The sequence below is a fragment of the Crocodylus porosus genome, unplaced genomic scaffold, assembly GCF_001723895.1.
Source record: "Crocodylus porosus isolate Cpor-Errol unplaced genomic scaffold, CroPor_comp1, whole genome shotgun sequence".
Classification (NCBI taxonomy): domain Eukaryota; kingdom Metazoa; phylum Chordata; order Crocodylia; family Crocodylidae; genus Crocodylus; species Crocodylus porosus.
In genome coordinates, this window is record NW_017728915.1 from 25054734 (window position 1) to 25064387 (window position 9654).

General features: G+C 41.4%; 1 protein-coding gene and 1 long non-coding RNA gene across 3 annotated transcripts in view; one reads left to right on the plus strand and one right to left on the minus strand.

Annotated features, from left to right (window-relative positions):
* Positions 1-4225: 4225 nt before the first annotated feature.
* Positions 4226-8040, minus strand: LOC109310602. 2 transcript variants are annotated; one of them, XR_002101270.1, is made up of 4 exons: positions 7932-8040; positions 6558-6708; positions 5665-5751; positions 4226-4711 (listed from the first exon to the last, which is right to left on the minus strand). It is a non-coding gene; the product is annotated as an uncharacterized LOC109310602 (long non-coding RNA). The 2 variants fall into 2 exon arrangements; XR_002101269.1 differs by lacking the exon at positions 7932-8040 and adding an exon at positions 7284-7906.
* Positions 8041-8293: 253 nt separating this feature from the next.
* KCTD15 (potassium channel tetramerization domain containing 15) overlaps positions 8294-9654 on the plus strand; it is a 52179-nt gene continuing 50818 nt past the window's right edge. Inside the window, exon 1 of the mRNA XM_019535860.1 lies at positions 8294-8406. The gene's annotated coding sequence lies outside the window, so the exon portion shown is untranslated. The remainder of the gene's footprint in view (positions 8407-9654) is intronic.

The window sequence follows — 9654 nt, forward strand, 5'->3', positions numbered from 1 at the left end:
AAATATCATCCCCAGTTTTCCACATACAGAATATTTGTCTCTGCTGTTTTAACCAAAAACAGCCCTCTGAGCACATGCCTTTCTAAGGCCCGAGAATAGGACAAAATAAAGTCCCAGAATCATTGTTGCATGGAAAGCAGTACAGTGGAAGAAAAGGGCCATCCAAGAGCTAGTTAGAAATCCCTGATTCTTGGGTCCTATGTAAATTCAAGCTTAGCTAACACCTATCCCCAAGAGGCTAGTTGAGGATGGATGAAGTACACCATTTTCCATCTACTACACCTCTGATATAATGCCAACCTTCAAGGGGATGGATAGTTTGGATATGCACCAAACAAAAGTGCCCCTGAATGCCACAGGAATGAAACAAAGGGACTAGAATGAAAAACAGAAGCCAGCCCCATGGTAGCATAGGGATCAAATAAAAAAATAAAAACTCCATCCGCTCCACAAATAAAGGCTGTCTTTCATGAGGACAGGAGTATCCATCCTTCCTTCCTTCTTTTTGTTGCATGCCCCTTCAATGATCTTTAGTGCCAATGAGTCCCACAGTGGTCCCCAATTCATCATCATTCTCCCACAGATGTATATTGTGAACCCTAATTCATTTTTTCACTGAGGATTGCCCTCTAACTGTAATAGATGGAGGGGCAACTGGTTGGTTTGGGGTGGGTTGGTAAAGAATCTTGGTTTTCATGAAGCTGATAGTGAGTCCAGTCATTTTATATGCTTCACAGAAATGATCAAGAGTGACCTGGAGCTTTTAAATTAAGCACACATGACACAATCATCAGCATATTTGAGATTGGTAATGAACATGTTGGTTATCTTGTATTTGGACTGTAACCAGTTGATGTCAAAGACATTCCTGTCCATGTAATACTGGCTGCTGACTCCAGATGGAAGTCTATCAGCAATGAGATGCAGAATAGCGGTGATATAGATGGAAGATAGTGTTGGTGCAATCATACATCTTTGCTTGACTCCAGTTCTAATAGCAAAGGAGTTTGTTTCTGAGCCATTGCTTAGGATTGTCATTGTCATATCATTGTGAAGACGTCTGATAATGGTAACAAATTTTGGTGAACATCCAAATCTCATCAGGATCTTCCATAGGGCCTCTCTTTTGATTGAAACAAACGCCTTACTCAGTCTAATGAAGGCCATGTAAAGGTCTCAGTGTTGCTCATGGTGCCTTTCCTGCAGCTGTTGAGCAACAACGACCATAACTTTTAAACCTCTGAATGTTCTGAAATCAAATTGGGACACAGGTAGTCTCCTCACTGAGGAAAGTGAGGCTATTAAGGAAACTGCAGGCAAGGATCTTCCCAGGTATGAACAGGAGCACATTACCATGATAACTGCTGCAATCCAATCTATCAGTATCCTCCTTTCTTCTATATGGTAATGATTCTGGCATCTCTCAAGTCACTGGAATTCTGTTCATATCTTCAGATTTTCATAATAATGATGTGTAGTTGGTGAAAGAGCCTTTCCACCTCGCTTATACATTTCAGCTGGTATTCCATCAGGACTATATGCTTTGTTCATCTGCTTAGCAGCTCTGAAGGCTTCTTGATAAGTTGGTGGAGCTGCAAGGTGTCGGGGTGTTGCAGAATGGCTTTGATGAGCATTTCCCCTACCTGAGTCACCACTTCTTCAAAAAAATAAACACAGCTGATGGCATTCAATGCTGGATAAAAATCTGCCAGCAATGCCTTTGGAAGTGTCCAGAATTGTGTCTTTGATAATCATAACATTAGGACTCAAATCATACTTCTTGTCTACCAGGTTGTCATCTCCATCTTGAATAGGAGTGAAACTTGGACAACATACTGGAGGCACCTAAAAGCTCTAAAATGTTACCATCAGTGTTGTCTTCAGAAAGTCTTTCATATCAATTGAAAGGACAGACGGATGAACACCAGTGTTCTGGCTCAAGCAAACACCACCAGCATTGAAGCCATGTTCATATAAAACTAGTTCTGCTGGACAGGACGTGTCATAAAGATGCTTGACAACCATCTCCCAAAAAAGGTCCTATATTTCCAATTCATTGATGGTCACTGCTCTGGGTGGGGGGGCAAAAGTCGACTCATGGACACCTTGAAGATCAACCTGAAGGAATGAGATACAAACATCAGTACCTAAATTAGGAGACTGAAGCACTGAATCATCTCCAATGGCACCATGAGGTACGACAAGGCATCAGTCTTTCTGAGCAAACTTCTCTCTCAAGAAAGAACTGTGACCTGACATCACCAGGATCTACTCCTCCCTCCTGGAACTTTTTGTCACATCTGCAGTCAAACATGAGGATCTCAAATCAGCCTCCTCAGTCATCTCTGGACTCACCGATGACTTCCCTATTTACTGGAAGACTGCCATCCTCACATCAAGGGAATGCCAACGACAACAAATTTAGTTTTTGAGCATTTCTCAGCTCCAGTTGAGAATTTTGTTTTCTGTCATTCATGTGTTTTGCAACATAGACATGTTTAACTTTGTCCTCAGAACCCATTAAATTCACCTCTGCTTTAATAGCTGAGAATTCATCATGTATTGTCTGTCTCAAGAGAATGTATCTGTCTATAGTTTATTGTCAAAAGGGATTACAGCAACTTGCAAACCATTTACATTAGAACTGATCTCATCCAAAATTAATTCTAGGGCCTAAAACTCCTCTTCAGTTTCCACAACCAACATCATTCCTCCTCTTCTCTTTGCCTGCATCAAAGCCCTTAATCAATATATTTACTTATAGAAGAGATGATGAAGAGGACAATTATTTAGATGGTGAAGAGGATGATTACCAAGACAGATGCATTAGAAATACTTCCTGATATGTTTGTGCCCAGAGAGCCTTTAAATACATTAAGATTAGACGCAAAATGAAGTTTGTATCCCTTTTCACCAGTTCATTGTATCCTACCATTCAGAAACATTTTTGAGTATTCCAGACCTTAGTTGGAAAAAAGAACCTTCCTTAGATGTGTATTCAACAGGGAGTCGTCTGAGTACACAGGATTTTATACATCGTTCAGCTAAGTCAGCGATCCGTATGCAAAATCAAGCACTCAGGGACACCATGTGGATTTGTGACACTCTTTGGGTTACTTTGTGTCTGTAATAAACCAACGAATGGATTCAATTAATTCATGCAAGTGCTTTCTCATCTGTGACATATATAATATGGCTAATCTTTATTTAACAAGTAGCAAAAGGCTAATATGATGCAAGTTACAAATGTACATTAAGAAATCCGCCTTAAAATTGGCTGTTTAAAAAGATGTGAGAGAACCTTACAGAATGACAATCTAAAAAAAAATCTGGGCAATACTGTATTGAAAAAATGTTGCATGTATTGATTAATTAAATAGCATTTTTGGGTGCTATTTTTGTTGTTAACAGTCAGGAACAGAAAATGAGAATAAAGTACTTTCTATGATGTGAAAAAATACTTTCTGTAATGTATTTCTTGCCTAATCTAAGTGTGCTTAAGCTAATGGATGCTGCAGTTTGTTCTGAAGATTATTTCCAATATATAATACAGGTATTGTCAAGTGTTTGCAGCTGTGAACAGGGAGTTGAATAATGGGCAATTTTTAAAAATCCAACTATATTTAGGCATTTCAGTAGAATAATGTCTTGTAATTCACATAGCAGTCAGACTGTCTGATAAAGAAAATTGCAGAATACTTAAGGACAGAGAAGGACACAATTTACAGATTCTGTAATCATCAAAATTCCTTATTTGTACAGTCATAACTAATGCTCCCATAAGACAAGGTTTTTTGCAGATGATATCTTTTATTGGACCAACTGCGTGGAATAGACTTGTGTTGGGGTAGACTTAGACAAACTTTCACCTGGAGTGTCTTCTTCAGGTCACTCCCATGACATTCCTCCTCACCCAACCAATGGCAAACTATGATGCCAGTCTGACTGGGAAATACCAAGATGAACTTCTCATTACGGTCTGACTACCACTACAGTTGGCTTTAAACCCATTCCATGTCCTTGTCTGCTCTGGTAAATTTCCCTACTTCATTTTTTATTTTTTCCTGCTGACAGAACCAAGAAGTGTTGGGCTGTCCAAGTTATTTTATCTTTTGAGGTTTCTGACCCAAATAATTGCTTCTCCACATGGGCAGAATATTTCCAGTCTGAAACTCATCTCACCAACTTGTCACATCCTCTGGGTCAATCTCATTCTCTGTTGTTAAAATACGAGGGCTGGTTACAAGACCTGCTGCATCTTGGTCTTGTTTCTTATGTACTTCTCTGTGTAACCTCATTTTTCCAGAGAGAAGGCCCGGTTCTGCCCACGCTTATAAATGCTGCAAGGGTTTCTTGGGTCCAGAAATTATTTCGGAAGCATTTTTCGCTCAGCAGTTCTTTTTTCCCCTCAGACAAAAGTACCTTTATGAGACAATGGCCACGGAGCCATGAACAGGGAGAAGCGTCACTCATAATGAAGATCTTAGGTTTAAAAGAAGTGCCACATATGTTATATTTACACCAGTTAAGTGTGGCCCTCAGCCAGCCCCAGCCACATGAACTGTCCCATCTATATCTTACCTTATGGCCTGCCTTGCTGCTGTATTCACTGCATTTCCTGTTTCTCTATCAGAGCCATCCTAAGAATATATTGCAGACTACTTCTCTTTTCTTCTGGCTTGACTTTCATGACAGGCAGCAGAGACACAAACTGGGGTGAAGAAGAGGCAGAAAATAGGACTGAGAGTTGTAGGATTGTGGCTGGCAGACTTCCTGTGCATGTGGAACAAAACACATTGGGGTTGTCCAGCCTGAAGTTCACCAGACCTTCTGGGTTAAGTCGGACTGAAGCTGGGGGTTGAACTTAGGGTTTTTTAGTGGAGGTTGGTATTCATGACTTGAGGGTGTCATTAAGATGGATCCTCCATAGCAGTGTAGACACAACCCTAGTATCCCTAATTCTTCAGAGTTCAGTACTTGGATTTTAAAAATATTCTCAAGTGATCAGTATCTTTAATTGTTATTATTGATACTTTATAAAACGTCCAAAAACAACATGAAGCACCTTACAGAAATCCAAAGCCTAGGTCTTTGTTCCAAGTCATTATAATCTTTGGATCTGATCCTGGACTTCTTGAAGGCAGAATTATAATTGACTTCTGTGAAAGCAGCATCAGCCCTTAATTTTAGACGTAACACAAACCAGGTGAGTGGAGGAGTAAAATGGTGAAGCAGAGCAAGGCCTATGTGACAACAATACTGAGCATAGACTGCAATGTTCATATTTATTAAGATTCTTTTTTGGAATAAGTAAGAAATAATATTTAAGAAGCTGTTATTGAGATTCCAGTATTCATGGAAACAAGGTGGTTTTATTTCCACTAAATTCAACATTTGTTGATATGCTTCCTAATTTTCAAAGATGATTATTTTAAAGCCCCAAAAAAGCTGGACTGAAAGGAGTTATATGACTGAAAAACTGAAGTTGTGCATGAGTTCGCAATATTTCTTATTTTAAATTCCTTGATATTAAATACACATGACGTGTTGTTTCAGGATAGCATGAGCAGAGGTTGTTGAAAGCTGAAATGTAGTGACTTTAACAAGGCTTCTATTTCAATGCTGAGTAAGGCTGACAAAACATTATTTGATCAGCATCCTTACCAAAATCAAATTTAAACTATGGGATAACAAGATGGAACCAGATGAAATGCAAAATGGTTCTGTCCGTTTCAATCCATAGTTAAAGATCTGCAATAGGAAAGAAAGAAGTATTAATAAAGAAAATTATTTTTTACTATCTGTGCTATTTAATACCTTCATAAAATACATGTTTGACATTTAGTCAAGAACTTTTAAAACACTTAAGGAAAGCTATCCTCTGACCTATCTGATTTAATTACAACATTCTAAATCTGAGCTCAGAAATTTTTATGTCATAAATTTTGGTTTGTTTTAAAAAGGGCATAATCATATGGTTAAGAAAATAAGTTATGCTCACTTGTAAAATTGTTTCTTTTGTGTTTGCTGCATAGTATTTAGTATTTTCCTTTGTACCTTTTTTTAATAGTTGAGCTTTAAGAGAAACTCTGAAAAACAACAATGTTAGAATTCAAAATAAAGTGGAAGATTTTATTTTCAGGGTCACAAGTACCATAGTGAGATTTCTCTCTTAAACAATGACACTTAGTATCTCTGTAGTTCTATGAATACTTTTGAAGTGTCATATTAAAACCAATCTCTTGGCCTTCAGGCAAAGAGAAGCAATTAGTCTTGGAGTTGTGAATAAATAAAAATCCATTTATATACCCGTCCTTGACATGTACCTTGCAAATCTTAGAAACTTCATCTAGTGGGAAAAGAAATGGTAAATCATGAACACCAATACTAATCATATTGCAATGTTGCTTCCTAAAACTGTTTAGTTTGTATCAATCTTTTAAGTATTAATTCATATGTATATATTCATACATATTGAACACAACAACAAAGAAGCATCCACACACTTGAGTGAGAAGAAAGAACTAAGTGAGTGCATATAGAGGTATCCAGTATACCTTTAATACCTTCTACATTCGTATAGGCAAAAAAATCCTCTCAAGAACATTGTCCTTTTCTAGTCACCATAAAAACAATGCCGAACAAGTTGCCTGCAATCAATATGCTTGTCTTTTTCATCCTCAGCTGCTATTGTGTCTTTGCTTTGATCTGCAAACAAACAGGAAAAGATCTGTATTAACCACACCATGTATTATCATGCAGCACAACTGTATGGCACCTTGTGGAGATGGGTTGGGGTTGAGTGAGGAAGCAATGTCTACTTGTTGTTCGGGAAGATAATTTTATAAGCTCTACTGCGCCTTGATTCAGGAGCATTAGACTGTATGTTGTTTTCATTGCTGCTCAAGATTCTTACATGTCTTTTACAACTGGCGCTGAGCAACCTACAGATTAAACAAAAAATCAACTTGCTGAGTTTTATCAGCTCTTCAGTCTGTGCCCCACCAAGAAGATAATTTGACTTTGGCTGCACAAAGCATTACATCTCAGTTCTCCCCTCCGTCCCTGGGGAACTGCACTTGTTGAACAGAATGCTGTAAAAGGGAAACGACTTGGCTAGGCTCTTGTCCAGTGCTAGGGTGAAGCAGCTCTTCAAAGCCATCCTTATGTTCAGAGGTTAGCTGCAAATAAAATCCCCCCTTTTGCACTGCGCTGTCACAGGTGAAACAGTGACATGCCTCAAGGGTCAAAGGAGAAACAGTTGCCCCAGCTACAAAACATACCTGGGCTGGTAGGATGGTCAAGGCAAAACAAATCTGAGTCTGTACTGGATGCAAATCTCTCAGCTGACCTAGTTCTCATTCTCCTTTTCATTTCAGAAGCTCAGCTAAAAATCCATAAATTAAGGAAATTAACTGATGGAGCCTCCGGCATCTTTGTAAGCTATTTAAATCTTTAAATTTACAACATCTTCTGCATATATCAAGTAATTGAACTAACTGCAGGGATGTAACTTTAATGAGAAAATTTCCCTCTTCTCCTGTAGTTTGTACGCTCTCTCTCAAAATAAAAAAAAAATAATAATAAAAAAATAAAAACTACCCTTAGGAAAAAAAGTTTCTGTTTATTCCTGCCATGGAAGATAACTTTCAGAAACCTCAATTTGAGGGGCTTCTGCCTTCTCCACTTTGTTCCTCGATGGTGGGATTTAAAAAGAAGAGCAGTCAACCAGTTTGCAGCCTTCCCCGCTCAGCCCGAAGTGTCAGGAGAGCGGAGAGTGGCCGCCCCACGCATCACCTCCTGTCTCTGTTGGAAGAGCTCTCGGGTGAGGACAAGCACTTCTGATTTCCCTTTAACTGTAAAAATGGCTTGACCTTTGCAACTACGACAACAACACAATAATAATAATTACATAACTTCTTTGCACTTACAGTTCTTTGCGGCTAGTAGGCGCTGGAGTTTTAAAATTAACCTCCTCCTGGTCCACAGAGACTGACTTTTATTTGCAGTGTGCACACCCCCCACCCCCACAGCCCATCCCCAAGGGCTGCACAGCAATACCCCGCTGGAGCCACGCGGGGAGGGGGGAGGTCAAGGAAAGAGCCGTCCCCAGGGCTCCGCACACAGGGGACACACGCTGCTGAAAGTTTATTGCGGGGGAAACCTCCCGTGCGTGGGGGCGGGGGGAGGAGGAAGATGCCACGTTGGGTGGCACTGCCTCAGCCACGGGGATGCTGTGCAAAACCACCGGGACCCGACTCTCTTTTGCTTTTTTTTTTTTTTTTTTTTTTAAAAAAAGTTTATTCGGGGGCTTGGCGAAGGGCTGAAGAGGAGGCAGAGCACTATGCCACCTGGGGCTGGCAGCAATCCAGCCAGTGACCCCCAGGCGCCCAAAGTTTGTGCGAGGTAAACTCCCCCGGGGTGGAGGCAGCAGCGGGCGGCGAGCCCCGCGCCGCAAGTTTGCGGGGCCGGGGGAGGGGAGGGGAGCGGAGGGGAGGCGGCTGCCGCCGTGGCCGAGCCCGGAGCTGCCTGTCTGCCTGGGAAATCTTCATGGCAGACATCTCCATCTAGCCGTGCGCTATAATTGAAATGGCGCTTTTGGCCAGGGGCGGCCTGCCAGGGCGCTTTCTGCAATAGCACAATGCATGTCGATAGACGTCATTTGGTTTTAATGGCCTACAGGAAATTTGGCGTTTACAATGCGAGACATTAGCAAAGGGTGAAAGGGAAAAAAAAAGGGGGGGGGGGAAGAAGGGGAGGGGAGCCAGGCTCCCCCCACCCACATGCCCCCGGCCCCGCGCCTCCCGCCTGGGGCTGCTTCCCTCCTGGGCTGTTATTATTATTCGTATTATTTGGGGGATTATTTTAAACTTGGGCTAGTTTATCAACAAGTGCAGAGCGGGTGCGACCCTAATTGTAGCAGGAGAGTCAAGAGCTGTGAGAAACGTGCCCTGTGTTACTTATTTGGGAGCTGAAAATTTATGCCTAGTTGGAAACGCCTGGGGAAATATTACATCAGACCAAATGACAATGATTAAAATCAGCTTCCCCCCCCCCCTTCCTCCTTCTTCTTTTCAGTAAGTCTATTGAAGGACGTGACAGTGGCCTGATACTCCACAACATTAAACCGTTATCCCCCCAGCCAGGCAAGGAGAGGAGCTGGCAGCCCAAACCGTTAGCAAAAGGCTCCCGCCGCCGAGGAGGGAAGCGAGGGGATTTGGGGCGGGGGCTGGGGCCGCCCGGATTTGGGGGGATTATTATTTTATCGCTTTTTTTCCCCTCCCCCCCGTTTTTTTTCCCCCTCCGTCTGGACATCTTCCCCAAAAGGAGGGGGGGAAAAAATCCCATTTTCATCGCAAAAATTAGCTAGGGCGAGAGCAAAGGGCTGAGCTAATTGTAGCCTAATCCTCTGCCCTGGAGGCGTTTGCAAAGCCCTGAGCAAGAATTCGCTTCTTCTTTTTTTTTTTCTCCCCCTCTTCTCCCTTCCCTCTGTTATTTAGAGACGGGATTATTGCCTTTCTTCTCATAACAGCCTCGGCGGTTTCATTTAAAGGCTTCTCTCTTTTTTTTCCCTTCCTTTTTTTTTTGTGCACACACAAAATAAACAGAAAGAAACAAAAAAGAGAGAGAGAGAGAGGGGGAGAGAGAGAGAGA